Source organism: Macaca fascicularis, chromosome 1, assembly GCF_037993035.2.
Source record: "Macaca fascicularis isolate 582-1 chromosome 1, T2T-MFA8v1.1".
Taxonomy (NCBI): domain Eukaryota; kingdom Metazoa; phylum Chordata; class Mammalia; order Primates; family Cercopithecidae; genus Macaca; species Macaca fascicularis.
This window is the reverse complement of record NC_088375.1, coordinates 150,019,495-150,032,807: the sequence shown is the minus strand read 5'-3', so window position 1 is coordinate 150,032,807 and position 13,313 is coordinate 150,019,495. Positions and strand designations below refer to the sequence as shown.

The following is a 13,313-nucleotide window of genomic DNA, read 5'->3' as shown; positions in this document are numbered from 1 at the left end:
GTAATCTCAGCACTTTGGGAAGCCGAGATGGTCGGATCACTGGAGGTCAGTAGTTCAAGACCAGCCTGGCCAACATGGTGAAACCCCGTCTCTACTAAAAATACAAAAAATTAGCTGAACATAATGGCGGGCACCTGTAATCCCAGCTACTCAGGAGGCTGAGGCAGGAGAATCGCTTGAACACAGGAGGCGAAGGTTGCAGTGAGCCGAGATGGTTCCATTGTACTCCAGCCTGGGCAACAAGAGGGAAACAACGTCTCAAAATAAAAATATAAAAAACTAGAAGGCTCAGAAGAGTATTTCATCATATGATGGAACTTCAGCCCCCATCCCAACCCCTGGAGCCATGCTTCTTCCTGCCGAGTTTCACTGACCATGTGCCTGCCTTCCTAGGCTGTGAGTTCCTGACTGCGGGAACACTCTGGGCCTTTGCACCTTTTTCCTTCACCCGGCAGAGTGCTGAAGCCTCTTTGGTCACTGTCTTTGTCTTTTTTTTCCTCCACACAAACACTCTTTCATATAGTCGTGTTTCTGATTTGCCAATGTCACCCCAGATAAGCACACAAGCTAAATGGAAATGATGTGTTTGCTTTGCACATGCTGTGTCAAAACAAAGCATCCCGTCCCTTCCAGCTAGACTGGGACCCCTAAGTGACACTCTTCCTTATGGAAATTCTGAACCTGCCCCTCTCTGCGGGATGTGGTTAGAGTTTGGATTACAGTCGTTGATTTGGGAGTGGTGTATCTACTTCACTGTTTACATGTAGCATCCTAGGCTCTGCTTCTCTCTGTCTTTCTCTCTCTCTCTCCTTCCTTCCTCCCTCTGTCTGGTCGTCTGCAGCCTGGTGGAGGCTGAGGCAGAGAGAAGAGCCTGTAGGAAAAAACCCATCTGTGGTGGTGATGATGATGTGGTGTGTGGAAGTACAAAGTCAAATTCTCCAATCTTTCTGTCCCCATGAAATGAAGTCTCTAGTGAGATCAACATTGCTCAGCAATGCTTAGTAGAGTATATTTTCCTGTGTGGAAGCATGAGGAAGGGGTACATTCCCCTTCTGCTTGGTAAAAATAAAGGCTTCAGGAAGTATTGGGTTGGTGCAAACGTAATTGCAGTTTTTGTCATTAAAAGTAGTGGCCAAAACCGCAATTAATTTTACACCAACCTAATACAAGCCAGCACCTGGGTGACACTGGTAAGACTGGTGGACCATGCCTGGTCTGGCCAGTTTGCCTTTTTTATAGAGTCAGCGAGTAGGGTAGAAAGTCTGCAGCATTTGGTTAAAGGCCCAGGTTCTTCTTAGGCTACTTACTAGCTATGTGCTTCTGAGTAAATAACCTAACCTTGCTTAAGCTTAGTTTGCTCATCCCAAAAGGATATAAAAATATTACCTGACAGTTATGTTTCCTGATTGCTGTGGGATTCAAATGAGCTAGAAGGAGGGAAGTTGTTGTCTTGAAGCTGCATTTGTATATTTTCTAAACTTGATAGCATTACACCTCCTTACATTTGATTCTCCCAAGCCTCCTGGGTAGCTTGATGGAGGAGACATGACAGAGCCTGACTGCACATAATGGCAGTGACTCACATTTGCCCAGATTTTGAGCTAGAATCGTCCTTATTGCAGTTGAAAAACTAAGCTTAGAGAGTTTGAACAACTTGCCCAAAGGATCACAGCTTGGCCATGAAAGGGCCAGTACCAGAATGTAGCACATTTTAGATAGTTCTTCCAACATCTCCAATAGAATATGGGAAAGGAGTGTTCCTTGAGATTACCCAGAGCATGACCGTCCCCTTGCAAGGGACACAGAGAAACGGATGGATGATGTCAGACTCTAAGTGTTCACTAGTGGAGAGGGTGAGCCCATTATTCTCTATGCCCTTAGAATCTTTTTCTCTTTAACAATGTTCTTCACATGCCATAACAAAGCTGAATATGCATTTAGAAGCCTTTTGAAAATTTTGTAGAGTGAAATTTCAAAATAGACTACTTAATAGGCTGCTTTTATGTTAAATGAGTCACTTAAGATACAAGTTCTCTCTACATTTCTCAGAACTGGTGGGATGATTATCTCTCTCAGGGACTGTTTAGACAGAGATACTCTGACCTGAACCTCTGTAACTATTAATTGACCAGTTTGATGCTCAACACTTTCTGGTGCCGCTTTATTTACCAGTTTCAAAGCCTAAATCTTGAGCTGAGTGGGGACACAGAAGCAGTTTTTAAGACGTGGGTACTTATACTTGACCCCATAGAAGATGCTCATCTAATTCTGACCTGGCTGAGCAACCAGTATGAATTTTTCCGTTAAGTCACATAGTTTACATCTTGCCTTATTCTGTTTGTTTGTTTGTTTGTTTGTTTGTTTTTTGAGACAGTTTCCCTCTTGTTGCCCAGGCTGGAGCGCAATGGCACGATCTCGGCTCACCACAACCTCCGCCTCCCAGGTTCAAGCAATTCTCCTGCCTCAGCCTCTTGAGTGGCTGGGATTACAGGCACTCACCACCACACCTGGCTAATTTTTTATTTTTAGTAGAGACAGGGTTTCTCCATGTTGGTCAGGCTGGTCTCACACTCCCAACCTCAGGTGATCTGCTTGCCTCGGCCTCCCAAAGAGCTGGGATTATAGCCGTGAGCCACCGTGCCCGGCCACATCTTGCCTTATTCTTATTTGTGCATTTTTTGGCTGTTTAAAAAGTATACACTCAACCATAGGAGAATTGCATCCCTCCTGTTACCCTAATTTGGCATATTATCCTAAAGGGCGAGGGCAGACTCACCCCTTCTAGGATCAAACTGGATTGCAAGGACACCTATCCTCTGGCCCCGCTACACCCAAGTTTCTCTTGGGATACATATGAGTGAAGAAAGATAGGCCGTCTAAGCTTGAAAATAAGAAGCAGGAACATTTAGAGATGACTTTTGAGGACAGGATAAGGTGAAATAGCTCACCTAAAGTCAGAACTTTCACATTAGGATTTATTCTTCTCTTTCCCCAGGAGCAGAGGATGATAAACAGCTTTCTCACTGCCCGTGCTAAGTGTTCATTGTGTTCAGAGGTGAGTCTTGCAGGCTGTGGCTCCTGTGACTATGAGCACAGATCAAGGACCAGTTTGGACACCCAGCCACCAGGAATAGAGCTCAAGCCACCATGCAGTTAATTGCTGTAGCTGAATCAATGTGTCCAGACAAAATGAACTATCTAAGATGACATTCATGTGCACACCATGCTGGCCCTGAGGGATAGCCCTTTTGCTCTAGACTACTTCGAGAACCCCTTTTCCGAGCTCCCTTTCTCACTGCAGTTGGTGACAGTGGGGGAATAGAACTTTGTGGGGCACAAGGACATCGTGCGCGTGATCCTGTCCTCAGGGAGAAAAGAAAATGAGGCTCCCAGAACAAGCCTCGCCAAACTGAGCCAATGCTAGCTCCATTTACCCAGATATTAAGTTAAGCCAAGTATATGATACAATAATTCATCTTCTGAAAATTCACTCTCAGCCTTGGGGAGCTGCGAATAGGATTTCTGCGAAGGTTATTGTTTAAGGAGAGAGCCTTCCTCTCTCCAGTACATATGAGCAGAGCAAAAGGAAGGTAGGGCCTGGAGGCAGCATTTTCAGAGCTTCTACTATCTCTCCTGCCGTCAGCACTACTGCCCCCATTCCCCTCACTTTCCTTTGTAGTTTATTAGGGAAAAAAGGGGTTTCTCAGAAGGTGGACGTACATGCACAGGCAGCTTCCAGAAAGTAAATACTCAATACAACTCTAGTATCCTGATTTGGGGCACCTCATTTCTGACCACCCTCCCCCAGCCAGGGTCAGGCAGCAATGGGTTTAAGTTAACTATTTTCTGCAGGAATTCCAGGAGGAAAGCTTTAGACAACTCCTTCCAAACCTCAATGAGAAGAATACCCTGTGACTTCAGTGTGGAAGTGATCAACTTCAACCTGCAGGTAAAAAGCTGCTATGGTTTGAATGTGTCCCCTAAAAGTTGTGTGTTGGAAACTTAATCCCTCTGTTCTCATAAATCGATTAATGGTGGCTCCGCTCTCATGAATGAATGGATGTCACCATCATGGGAGTGGTTCATTATTGTGGGAGTGGCTTCGTTGTGAAAGCAAGCTCTCTGTGGCTTTCTTGCCCTCTTGCCATGTCATGCCATCTGCTGTGTTATGATGCAGCAGGAAGGTCCTTACAGATGCCAGCACCATATTCTTGGACTCCCCAGTTTCCAGAACTGTAAGCCAAATACACTTTTTTTTCTTCATAAATTACCCAGTCTGTGGTGTTCTGTTATAGCAACAGAAAATGGACTAAAACGAGAGTCATCCAGTTCTGGAGAAAACCAACACCAGCAATCCATCAGTAGCCTGTGATCCAGGGACATGTGGGATGTAGAGTTACTTCATTGCCATTACCATGGTCTCTGAGGTGGTGAGCTCTGGGCTCCTACAGGACTACTGCGGTGGGTCATTTCTGTTTTTGTTTTGTTTTTATTTAGCGGGTCATTTCTTGATAGCAGTCTTGCATCTCAGGTGAGTGGTTTTTTCCTCCAGTCCTCACCTGGTGATGTTTATGTGCACAGCACACATCCTGCATACTAATAGTTAGACCATACCTCTCTCAAAAAAAAAAAAAAAAAAAAAAGAATAAACTGTGATTGTGTAGGAACAACAGTAAGGATATGCTTGAATTGGGCCTAAATCATATTAGAAAAATAATTCATTCACAAACATTAATACTGTATTATAGTTAATTTCCTGCCACATAGCTGTGGGTGAGAACCACTGGCCTGGCCCATGGGATTGGGTTTCTGCTCAGATGCTGTGACGACTAGAACCTGCACATCGCCTGAAGTCCTGACCACTTCCATTGCCAACTCCATCTTCTGGTGGAATGAACCCCTCGCCTTGTATTTCCAAATGCGGGTTGGCATCCTGTACTGTAGATTGGTTGGGATGTCAGGAATGTCAGGGGTCAAGGGGTTTGTTTGCACTTTCAGTGATTTGTGACAGACCTCAAAGCAAATGCAATGAAAATTTCATATTTCAAAGTCCATTTAAATTACAATTAAAGAGCTTCACCTAATCTCCACTTGGAAGTGATTAATTTGGAATGTAATAACATACTAAATGACAAATATTAAGCCAAGAACCGAATTCTATAAGCACTTTCCAAACAATAAATATGTTCAATTAAAATGATATGTTCATGGAAAGATGTTGGTATTAGGCAGAACCTATCTGTGTGAAAGGACATTTTTAAGGACAAAATATGTAAAATCTCATTGCAAGTTGACATTAACCAATGAAGATTTGCAATTAATTTTGAAGGTAGAGAAAACTAACTTTAAAACTGAATACTGTTATTTGGTTATGAATTTCATCAATAAGAAAATTGTGGAAATTTGTTTTCTCTCTTATTATGTAAGTAACTACATTAATATTCTCGATTTTACCTCTCGGTTAGCAAAGCTTAAAATATTTATTATCTGGCCCTTGAGAGAAAAAACCTGCTAACCCAACTGTAGTCTAACGTATCCTATGTACCTAGAACTGTGTCTAACATATAGTAGACACTCTGTAAAGATTTATTGGATGACTCTGTTCTGAAATAAATAATAAAAGAGACTAAACATTAGTAATAAGAATGCCAGAATGCTTCTTTAACAAATTTAAGCAAATGTTTTTTTTTTGTTTTTTTTTTTTTTTTTTGAGACGGAGTCTCGCTCTGTCGCCCAGGCTGGAGTGCAGTGGCTGGATCTCAGCTCACTGCAAGCTCCGCCTCCCGGGTTTACGCCATTCTCCTGCCTCAGCCTCCCGAGTAGCTGGGACTACAGGCGCCCGCCACCTCGCCCAACTAGTTTTTTTGTATTTTTTTAGTAAAGATGGGGTTTCACCGTGTTAGCCAGGATGGTCTCGATCTCCTGACCTCATGATCCGCCCGTCTCGGCCTCCCAAAGTGCTGAGATTACAGGCTTGAGCCACCGCGCCCGGCCAGCAAATGATATTCTTATTGTAACAATTTTTCAAGAGGTCTAGAGTTGTCAGTGGTACTAGTGTTCATTTTATATCTTTTATTATTATTATTATTACTATTTTCTCGCTCTGTCACCCAGGCTGGAGTGCAGTGGCTTGATCTCTGCTCACTGCAAGCTCCGCCCCCCGGATTCGCGCCATTCTGCCTCAGCCTCCCGAGTAGCTGGGACCACAGGCGCCCACCACCACACCCGGCTAAGTTTTTGTATTTTTAGTAGAGATGGGGTTTCACCGTGTTAGCCAAGATGGTCTCGATTCCTGACCTTGTGATCAACCCACCTCAGCCTCCCAAAGTGCTGGGATTACAGGTGTGAGCCACCACACCCAGCCTATATATTTTATTATTTTAAGATGTAATCAGCTGGACCTAAATAATAAATAACAGCTTTTCAGAAAAAGAAGCCAAGTATATTTAATGTATACACTGAGCATAAAACATACCCCAGTTCATAAACTTTAAAATGTTAAAATAGTCACACACTTATAAATATATACAGATAAATATTAGTGTGGGTGTGCGTTTATACGTATGTATGCATATACATGAACAAAAAATTAGGAAGTCACATCATATTCTACATGTTCCATGCAGTTTGGGAATAACCTTTAAGTCCAGGTCAAATAACTATCCCGGAGTCATCTAAGGACAGGAGCTGCAGTGCCAGAAGAATAAGAGCTTGTCTTGTCTCTTATCTAAGCCAAGGAAGAGGCTGTATATTCGATGTGATCAGAGTCCCCTCCACTTCCCAGAACTTGGCTGGGGAGGAAGTACTTATTAGTAAATAAGTATATTATATATTATGTTAGAAATGATTATTACAATAGGAAAAAAGATAAAGCAGAGCAAGGTAAAGGGATGTCAGGAATGTCAGGGGTCAAGGGGTTTGTTTGCAATTTGAAGTAGGGTGGTCAGGGAGGCCTCATTGAAAAGTAGTAAAGACTTGAAGGATAAAAAATATAAATGGCTAATGAAAATGGGGAAAAAATTCAAGTTCAGTAGTAAAAGGAAAAAAAGACAAGAAGAACAAGAGAATATTTTATTTATAAAACCAGCAAAGGTAACAACATAAAAAATACCAAATAGTTCTATCCTGTAGTGCTAGTGGAAGTGTGAATTGATAACATTCTTTCTGAGGATCATTTGACAAAACATAACAAAAGCCTTAAAAATATGCATATTTCTTGGTTTAACAATTCCAATTTCAGGAATTTATCTTAATCAAATAAATTAGCAAATACGCAAAGATATATTCTTTAAAAATCTTTATTGTCTAACTAGGAAAAATTAAACAATTACTAACCATTCATGCAGTAGACCACCAAGCAACAACTAATAATGATGTAGATCTATATGTATTGACCTAAAAGATCCCCACTAAACGTGTGTGTGTGTGTGTGTGAAACCCCCTGGAAACTCTCTGGATACTTGCAGGGTGATTCGTCTATATTTTTAGTTTTCTTCATGGAATATGGAAATACCATGGGTTGAAAGCAAATGCTATTTGGGAATAAGACTGTCATGGAAAGGACCTTGGACTTCCTGCAGGAGAGAAGAGGGTCATTGCTAGGAGGCTCCCCTCATGGTGTCCATGAACATGGAGCCCTGACACCATCTAGTTTCTGAGGAATGAGCCAAAGTTGACATGGTCATGGCCCACTGGGTGTTGTTTCACTCTGTTGATAACTTTTAGAAATTACTATAGGTAAATGCCGTGCTTTACAGTTGGTCTTTAATTTTAAACACAAGCTGCCATTGGTTTGCTTTGATTATTCCACAATTTCAATCACTCTCCCAAAAATTCGGCTTCCTTAATTTTCCTATATGAACCAGATGAAGGTGTTCACAGAGGGAAACTCAGAAGAGTGTATCAACAACAGCTCTCTCTGCAAGTTGGCCATTAGACACATTTATAAGGGATCCTGATGATCCAGGAAATGATCCTGTGCTAACTGATGGGTGCCAAGGGTTCTGGTTTTCACTCTGCCTTCCCGGCCTCTCAGGTTCATAAGTGCTCACAGAACAAATCCTTCAAAAGCCAGTCCTTCAAGATGAATCCCAAGTACCTAACTGGGCCAAAATTGTAAAGAGAGCCAAGTGGCCAGGCCATTTGCTGACTAGAGCTCACATACTCAGAGTTTCCCTGGAAACCCCAACCTTAAGTTTAACTGGGGCTTTCGGAGCTCACCTAAAGCAGCCAATCAGAGCTCATCTGAAAGAACCAATTAGGACTCAGTTCTATCTACTAGTCAGAATGCAGCTGCATCAACCAATCAGAACTAAGCAAATTTAAAGCCTTCATTTGCATAAAATGGAGCTGATTGGGAACCTGAGCGTGAACTTTTACTATAAAACCAGGACCCTCCCTTTGTTCTCTGGAAAGTAACTGGTTTACACAGAAAGCTTGTGAACTGTTCCTGAATGAAGTCTTTCTTCCAAATTTCTTTTCAGAGAACTTTTGTTCACAGATCCATGCCAGGGCAGCTATGCCCTTTTTTTTTTTTTTTTTTTTTTGTGAGACACAGTCTGGCTCTGTCGCCCAGGCTGGAGTGCAATGGCACGATCTCAGCTCACTGTAAGCTCCGCCTCCCGGGTTCACGCCATTCTCCTGCCTCAGCCTCCCGAGTAGCTGGGACTATAGGCGCCCGCCACCACGTCCGGCTAATTTTTTGTATTTTTAGTAGAGACGGAGTTTCACCGTGTTAGTCAGGATGGTCTCGATCTCCTGACCTCGTGATCTGCCCACCTCGGCTTCCCAAAGTGCTGGGATTTACAGGCATGAGCCACCACGCCCGGCCCAGGGCAGCTATGCTTTTATTTGATTCACCCAATGGGGCACACGCCATCTAAATTAGGCCCCTCCCCCGAAATCTAGCCCAAGAGAATGAAATGTGGAGATTAATTTAAAATTAATTATGCAGGGGGCAGGCGTGGTGGCTCACACCTGTAATCTCAGCACTTTGTGGAATCCCAAAGGAGTACGAAGCAAGCGGATCACTTGAGCCCAGGAATTTGAGACCAGCTTGAGCAACATAGTGAAACCCCCTCTCTACAAAGAATTTTTAAAAATTAGCTGGGCATGGTGGTTTGCGCCAGTGGTCCCACTGGGGTGGTCCCAGGAAGCTGAGGTGGGAGGATCTCTTGAACCTGGGCTGGTTGAGCTTGCAGTGAGCCGAGATCGCACCACTGCACTACAGCCTGAGTAACAGAATGAGACCATGTCTCAAAAATAAAAATAAAATTAATTATGGGGGTAAAGATATCATCATATCAAAGAGTAAACTCCGTGAAAAGACTGAAATCAACCTGCTACCCTGGCAAACGTCTAAATGACAGGCAGGAATAGTGGTGCGGTTTATATTTTGTGAGCTCTGTCCTTTCTACTTCAAAGAGGATTTCCAATGACAACAGATATGACTTAAAATACCAAAAGGATCAATATTCTAGAAAGCTGGCACATGAAATAGCGAAGGCTGACTTAAGAGGGCTGATTCTCACTCCCTAACTAGTCCACACCCTTTGAGTGGGCCAAAAGAATACAGCAAAGGTGATGGAGTGGACGTGGTTACGTATGTGATGGACATGTCCGTGATTGCCTGCACAGGATTGCATACATAAGATGATAGAATGTGTCTTGCTGGAGTCTTTCGTTGCTAGCTTTGGCAAAGCAAGCTGAAATGCGTGGGCCGCCTCTGTGCAGCATAGACAAGTGGCAAGGAATTGTGGGTGACCTCTAGGATCTGAGGGCAGCTCCCTCACCCCGCCCCACCGCATAGCTAGAAATAAACTGAAGCCCTCCTTTCTACAGCTGCGAAGAACCAAATTTTGCAAACAACTTAGGTGAGCTTGGAAGCAGGGTCTTTCCCTTGGAGCCTCAGTGGAGACCACAGCCTGGGCTGACATCTTGATTGAAGCCTTGTGAGATCCTCCCGAGCAGTGGACCCAGGTAAGCTGTGTCCAGGCTGCTGACCCACAGGAACTGTGAAATAATAATGTGTTATTTTAAGCCTCCAAGTTTGTGGTAACTTGTTAATGCTGCACTAGAAAAGGAATATAGTGAGCTGTGGGGAAATGAAAGCTCCAGAAAAGGTATAGGTGCATTGAGATAAACAGATGGTTAATTAAGTCAACATCACTATGCTATAGGGAAATGCAGTTTTAATTTTATCTTGGGGTCTTTGATTTTCTTCTCTGTGTTCACATAGCGTTTTTTAACGTGCTACATCTCACATGGTAACTATTGTAGTCTCTGTTTCACCAAATTAAGTTTCTTAATAATAGCAACCTTATCGTGGAAAAGAGGATGGAATTTAATGACAACAAAAAAGGTATTCCTATAAGTACTGCTAGAAAATAAGTTGTTTTTGCTTAATGGAAATAGAGTGTTTTCCCTTTAAATATTCTTTCTGGGTCCACTCGTAGAGCTGTGAAGTCCAATACGAAAGCCTAAGTACCTGCGGTTATTGAGGCCTTGAAAGGTGGCTGGTCTGAACTGAGATGTGCTGTAAGTATAAAATATACACTGGATTTCAAAGATTGAGTATGAAAAAAATGTAAAATCAGTTGGCAATTTTACATTGATTATAGTTTCAAATGATAATAGTTTAGATATATTGGGTTAGATAAAACCTATTACTAAAATGATTTCCACCTGTTTAATTTTACCTTTTTTAACATGGCTCATAAAAAATGGAAACTTACCTATGTTGACAGTGTTGCATGTCTGACAACAGGTGACCTAAATGCTCAGGTCCTGGCTGAACCACAGCTACAGTCACTTGGGCGTTGGGACCCAGCATTTTCCATGGCAGGTCACCATCGTGCCAGAAGAGCTGTTTCTGAAGCAAAGAAGCATCAGTTCAATACAAATCCAGCAACAGCCGTCCATTCAACATCCCAACTTAAGTTTTTCTCTCCCAGCGTTACATATGCTCTACCATGGTTTAGGTGGATACCAGAGTCCTGACCTTTCAGGTGTACTTCTGATCTTAAATATCAGTTTTGCCCTATCAGTCTGATGAAATACACATGTCTGATGAAATTTTTGAATAAGAACATATATGCTTACTTTTCTATGTCATAGAGCATGTTGGGTTTTTAATAATCCATAGATGAGTAAATTCTATTTTTTCTCTCTTTTTAGCTCCAGGCATTTTTTTAAAGTTTTAATTTTAAAAAGGCACAGAGAAACCTAGATTTTGGAGGCCCAATTTATACTGCATTTCTTGCAGAAAGCCTTTTTAGGCTAGTATAACCAGGAGTTATTACACTCAAAGCTGCTATGAACAGTTAACTTCTTGGTGGGTTACACACGACCATTATCACCATCCTCTAAGAACCAAAATGTCAAAGCCAACAGTGGACTTCGGCTGCCAGCAGAAACTTGTTCTAGATATGACAGGTGCCCAGCACTACTGATTATGAGATGCACCAATCAGAGCGTGGTTACTAAACAACTGGGTACTGCTGGTGATCTCTCCCCAAGCTCTCCAGGGAGCACTACAGGACTTCCCCACAGGCCCACATTCACCTAACATGGCTGTGAGCTGCCGAGGGACACCACCAATGATAGCAGTACAGACTCATCATTAGGAGTTTGCCAGGGGTCGGGTTTTAGTTCTTCTTCCTAGGATAATTCACCCATTATCTAGAACTAATCTGATTAAAATAATGCTAGTGCCTCTGTCCATTTTCTTGATATTAATAACGGTAGGGATGAATAAACCTTCATGTCGATTAAATGTAGAAAACAGAAATGAATTCTTTCTGAGGTCCAGCTTAGTCATGTGTATGACAGTAAAAGATTTGCCTTCTAATAAGGGCAATATATTGAGTCCTACAATGTATCTCAAATCTGAAACTAATTTTCAATGAGGATATACTTTCCACTTTCCTGAAAAGCATGCATATGTCAGAAAGGTTCCCAGTATAAAAGTGTATTTTCCCAGATGGCTCATGATGGACCACATGCTCAGCTTGGAGAGAAAGAGGAAATTTATAAAAGCATAAAACATGGTTCTGTTTTTCTCAGGGACCTTAGTTAAGGCAGAAAAATAAACTCATATAGGAACTGCAAATGAAAGAACTTCATACCCACACACCCAAACACCAGGACTGGTGCATTGGTCTTCAAAGAGCCCTTCTTGCCCCCTGATCTGTTTCCCTTAGGTCATTCTCAGAACTGCCAAGTGAATTATTATTTAAAGTGTGAGTCATCTTTTTACTCCTCTGTATTACATCCTTCAGTGTTTCCAGGAAATGCCTTCAGGATAATGCCCAAGCTTCCCTTGAGGGATCAGATTCCAGACTTTCTTGCTGGCCTGGTGTCTGGTCCCCTGCTTTGCCCTTTATGCTACCCAAAACCCCACTGTGAGTGGTGCCCTGGACATATCCCTCCTGGTTCACTCCTACTTATCCTTTAAGATACAGCTCAGGACATACAACCATCCTCCCACTCTCGCGAGGGACTGAGGAGTTCCCCACCGCTGCACTCTCTCCAGGGAGATACCCACTCAAGATAAATTACCTGGGAGTCTCCTTTTATACTGAGTTCATGAGGGCTCAGGACACAGCAGGTGCTCAATAAATATTGGTTACATTAGCTTAGGAAATGCAGAGGAACTCTCCTTAAAGTTACTAATGACCACAATACTGCCAGTGTTTTTGTATATATTGTTTTCTTTATAACATTTGAACTTCCTTGGAATTCTCTCCTTCGTAAGGGTGCCTTTTTTTTTTTTTTTTTTTTTTTTTTTTTTGAGACAGGGTCTTGCTCTGTCACCCACGTTGGAGTGCAGTGGTGCTATCATGACTCACTGCAGCCTCAACCTGACCTCCTGGGCTCAAGTGATGCCCGCTTCAGCCTTCTGAGTAACTGGGACTACAAGCACACCACCATGCCTAGCTAATTTTTGTATTTTTTATAGAGGGAGGGTTTCACTATGTTGCCCAGGCTTGTCTCAAACTCCTGGGCTCAAGCAATCCGCCTGCCTCAGCCTCCCAAAGTGCTGGGATTACAGACAAGAACCACCATGCCTGGCCTAGATATATTCTTGATATTGACTCTCAACCTTCTGTCTCTTCACTCCATAAAAGGAGCCTTTGCTTCCATATTTGCCTTTTTTCTTTTTCTTTTCTTTTCCTTTCTCTTCTTTCTTTCTCAAGTATAGACAGGGTGTCACTCTGTTGGCCAGGCTGGAGTGCAGTGGTGTGATAATAGTTCACTGCTGAACTCCTGGGCTCAAGCAAACTTTCTGCCACAGTTTCCCAAGTAGCTGGGAC

The 13,313-nt window shown here is 42.6% G+C and overlaps 1 long non-coding RNA gene across 1 annotated transcript; it reads left to right on the top strand.

The window, feature by feature from the left end:
* Positions 1-2,993: 2,993 nt before the first annotated feature.
* Positions 2,994-5,636, top strand: LOC135968710 (uncharacterized). The gene is made up of 3 exons (XR_010583653.2): positions 2,994-3,055; positions 3,853-3,949; positions 4,296-5,636. It is a non-coding gene; the product is annotated as an uncharacterized lncRNA (long non-coding RNA).
* The last annotated feature ends 7,677 nt before the right edge of the window (positions 5,637-13,313 follow it).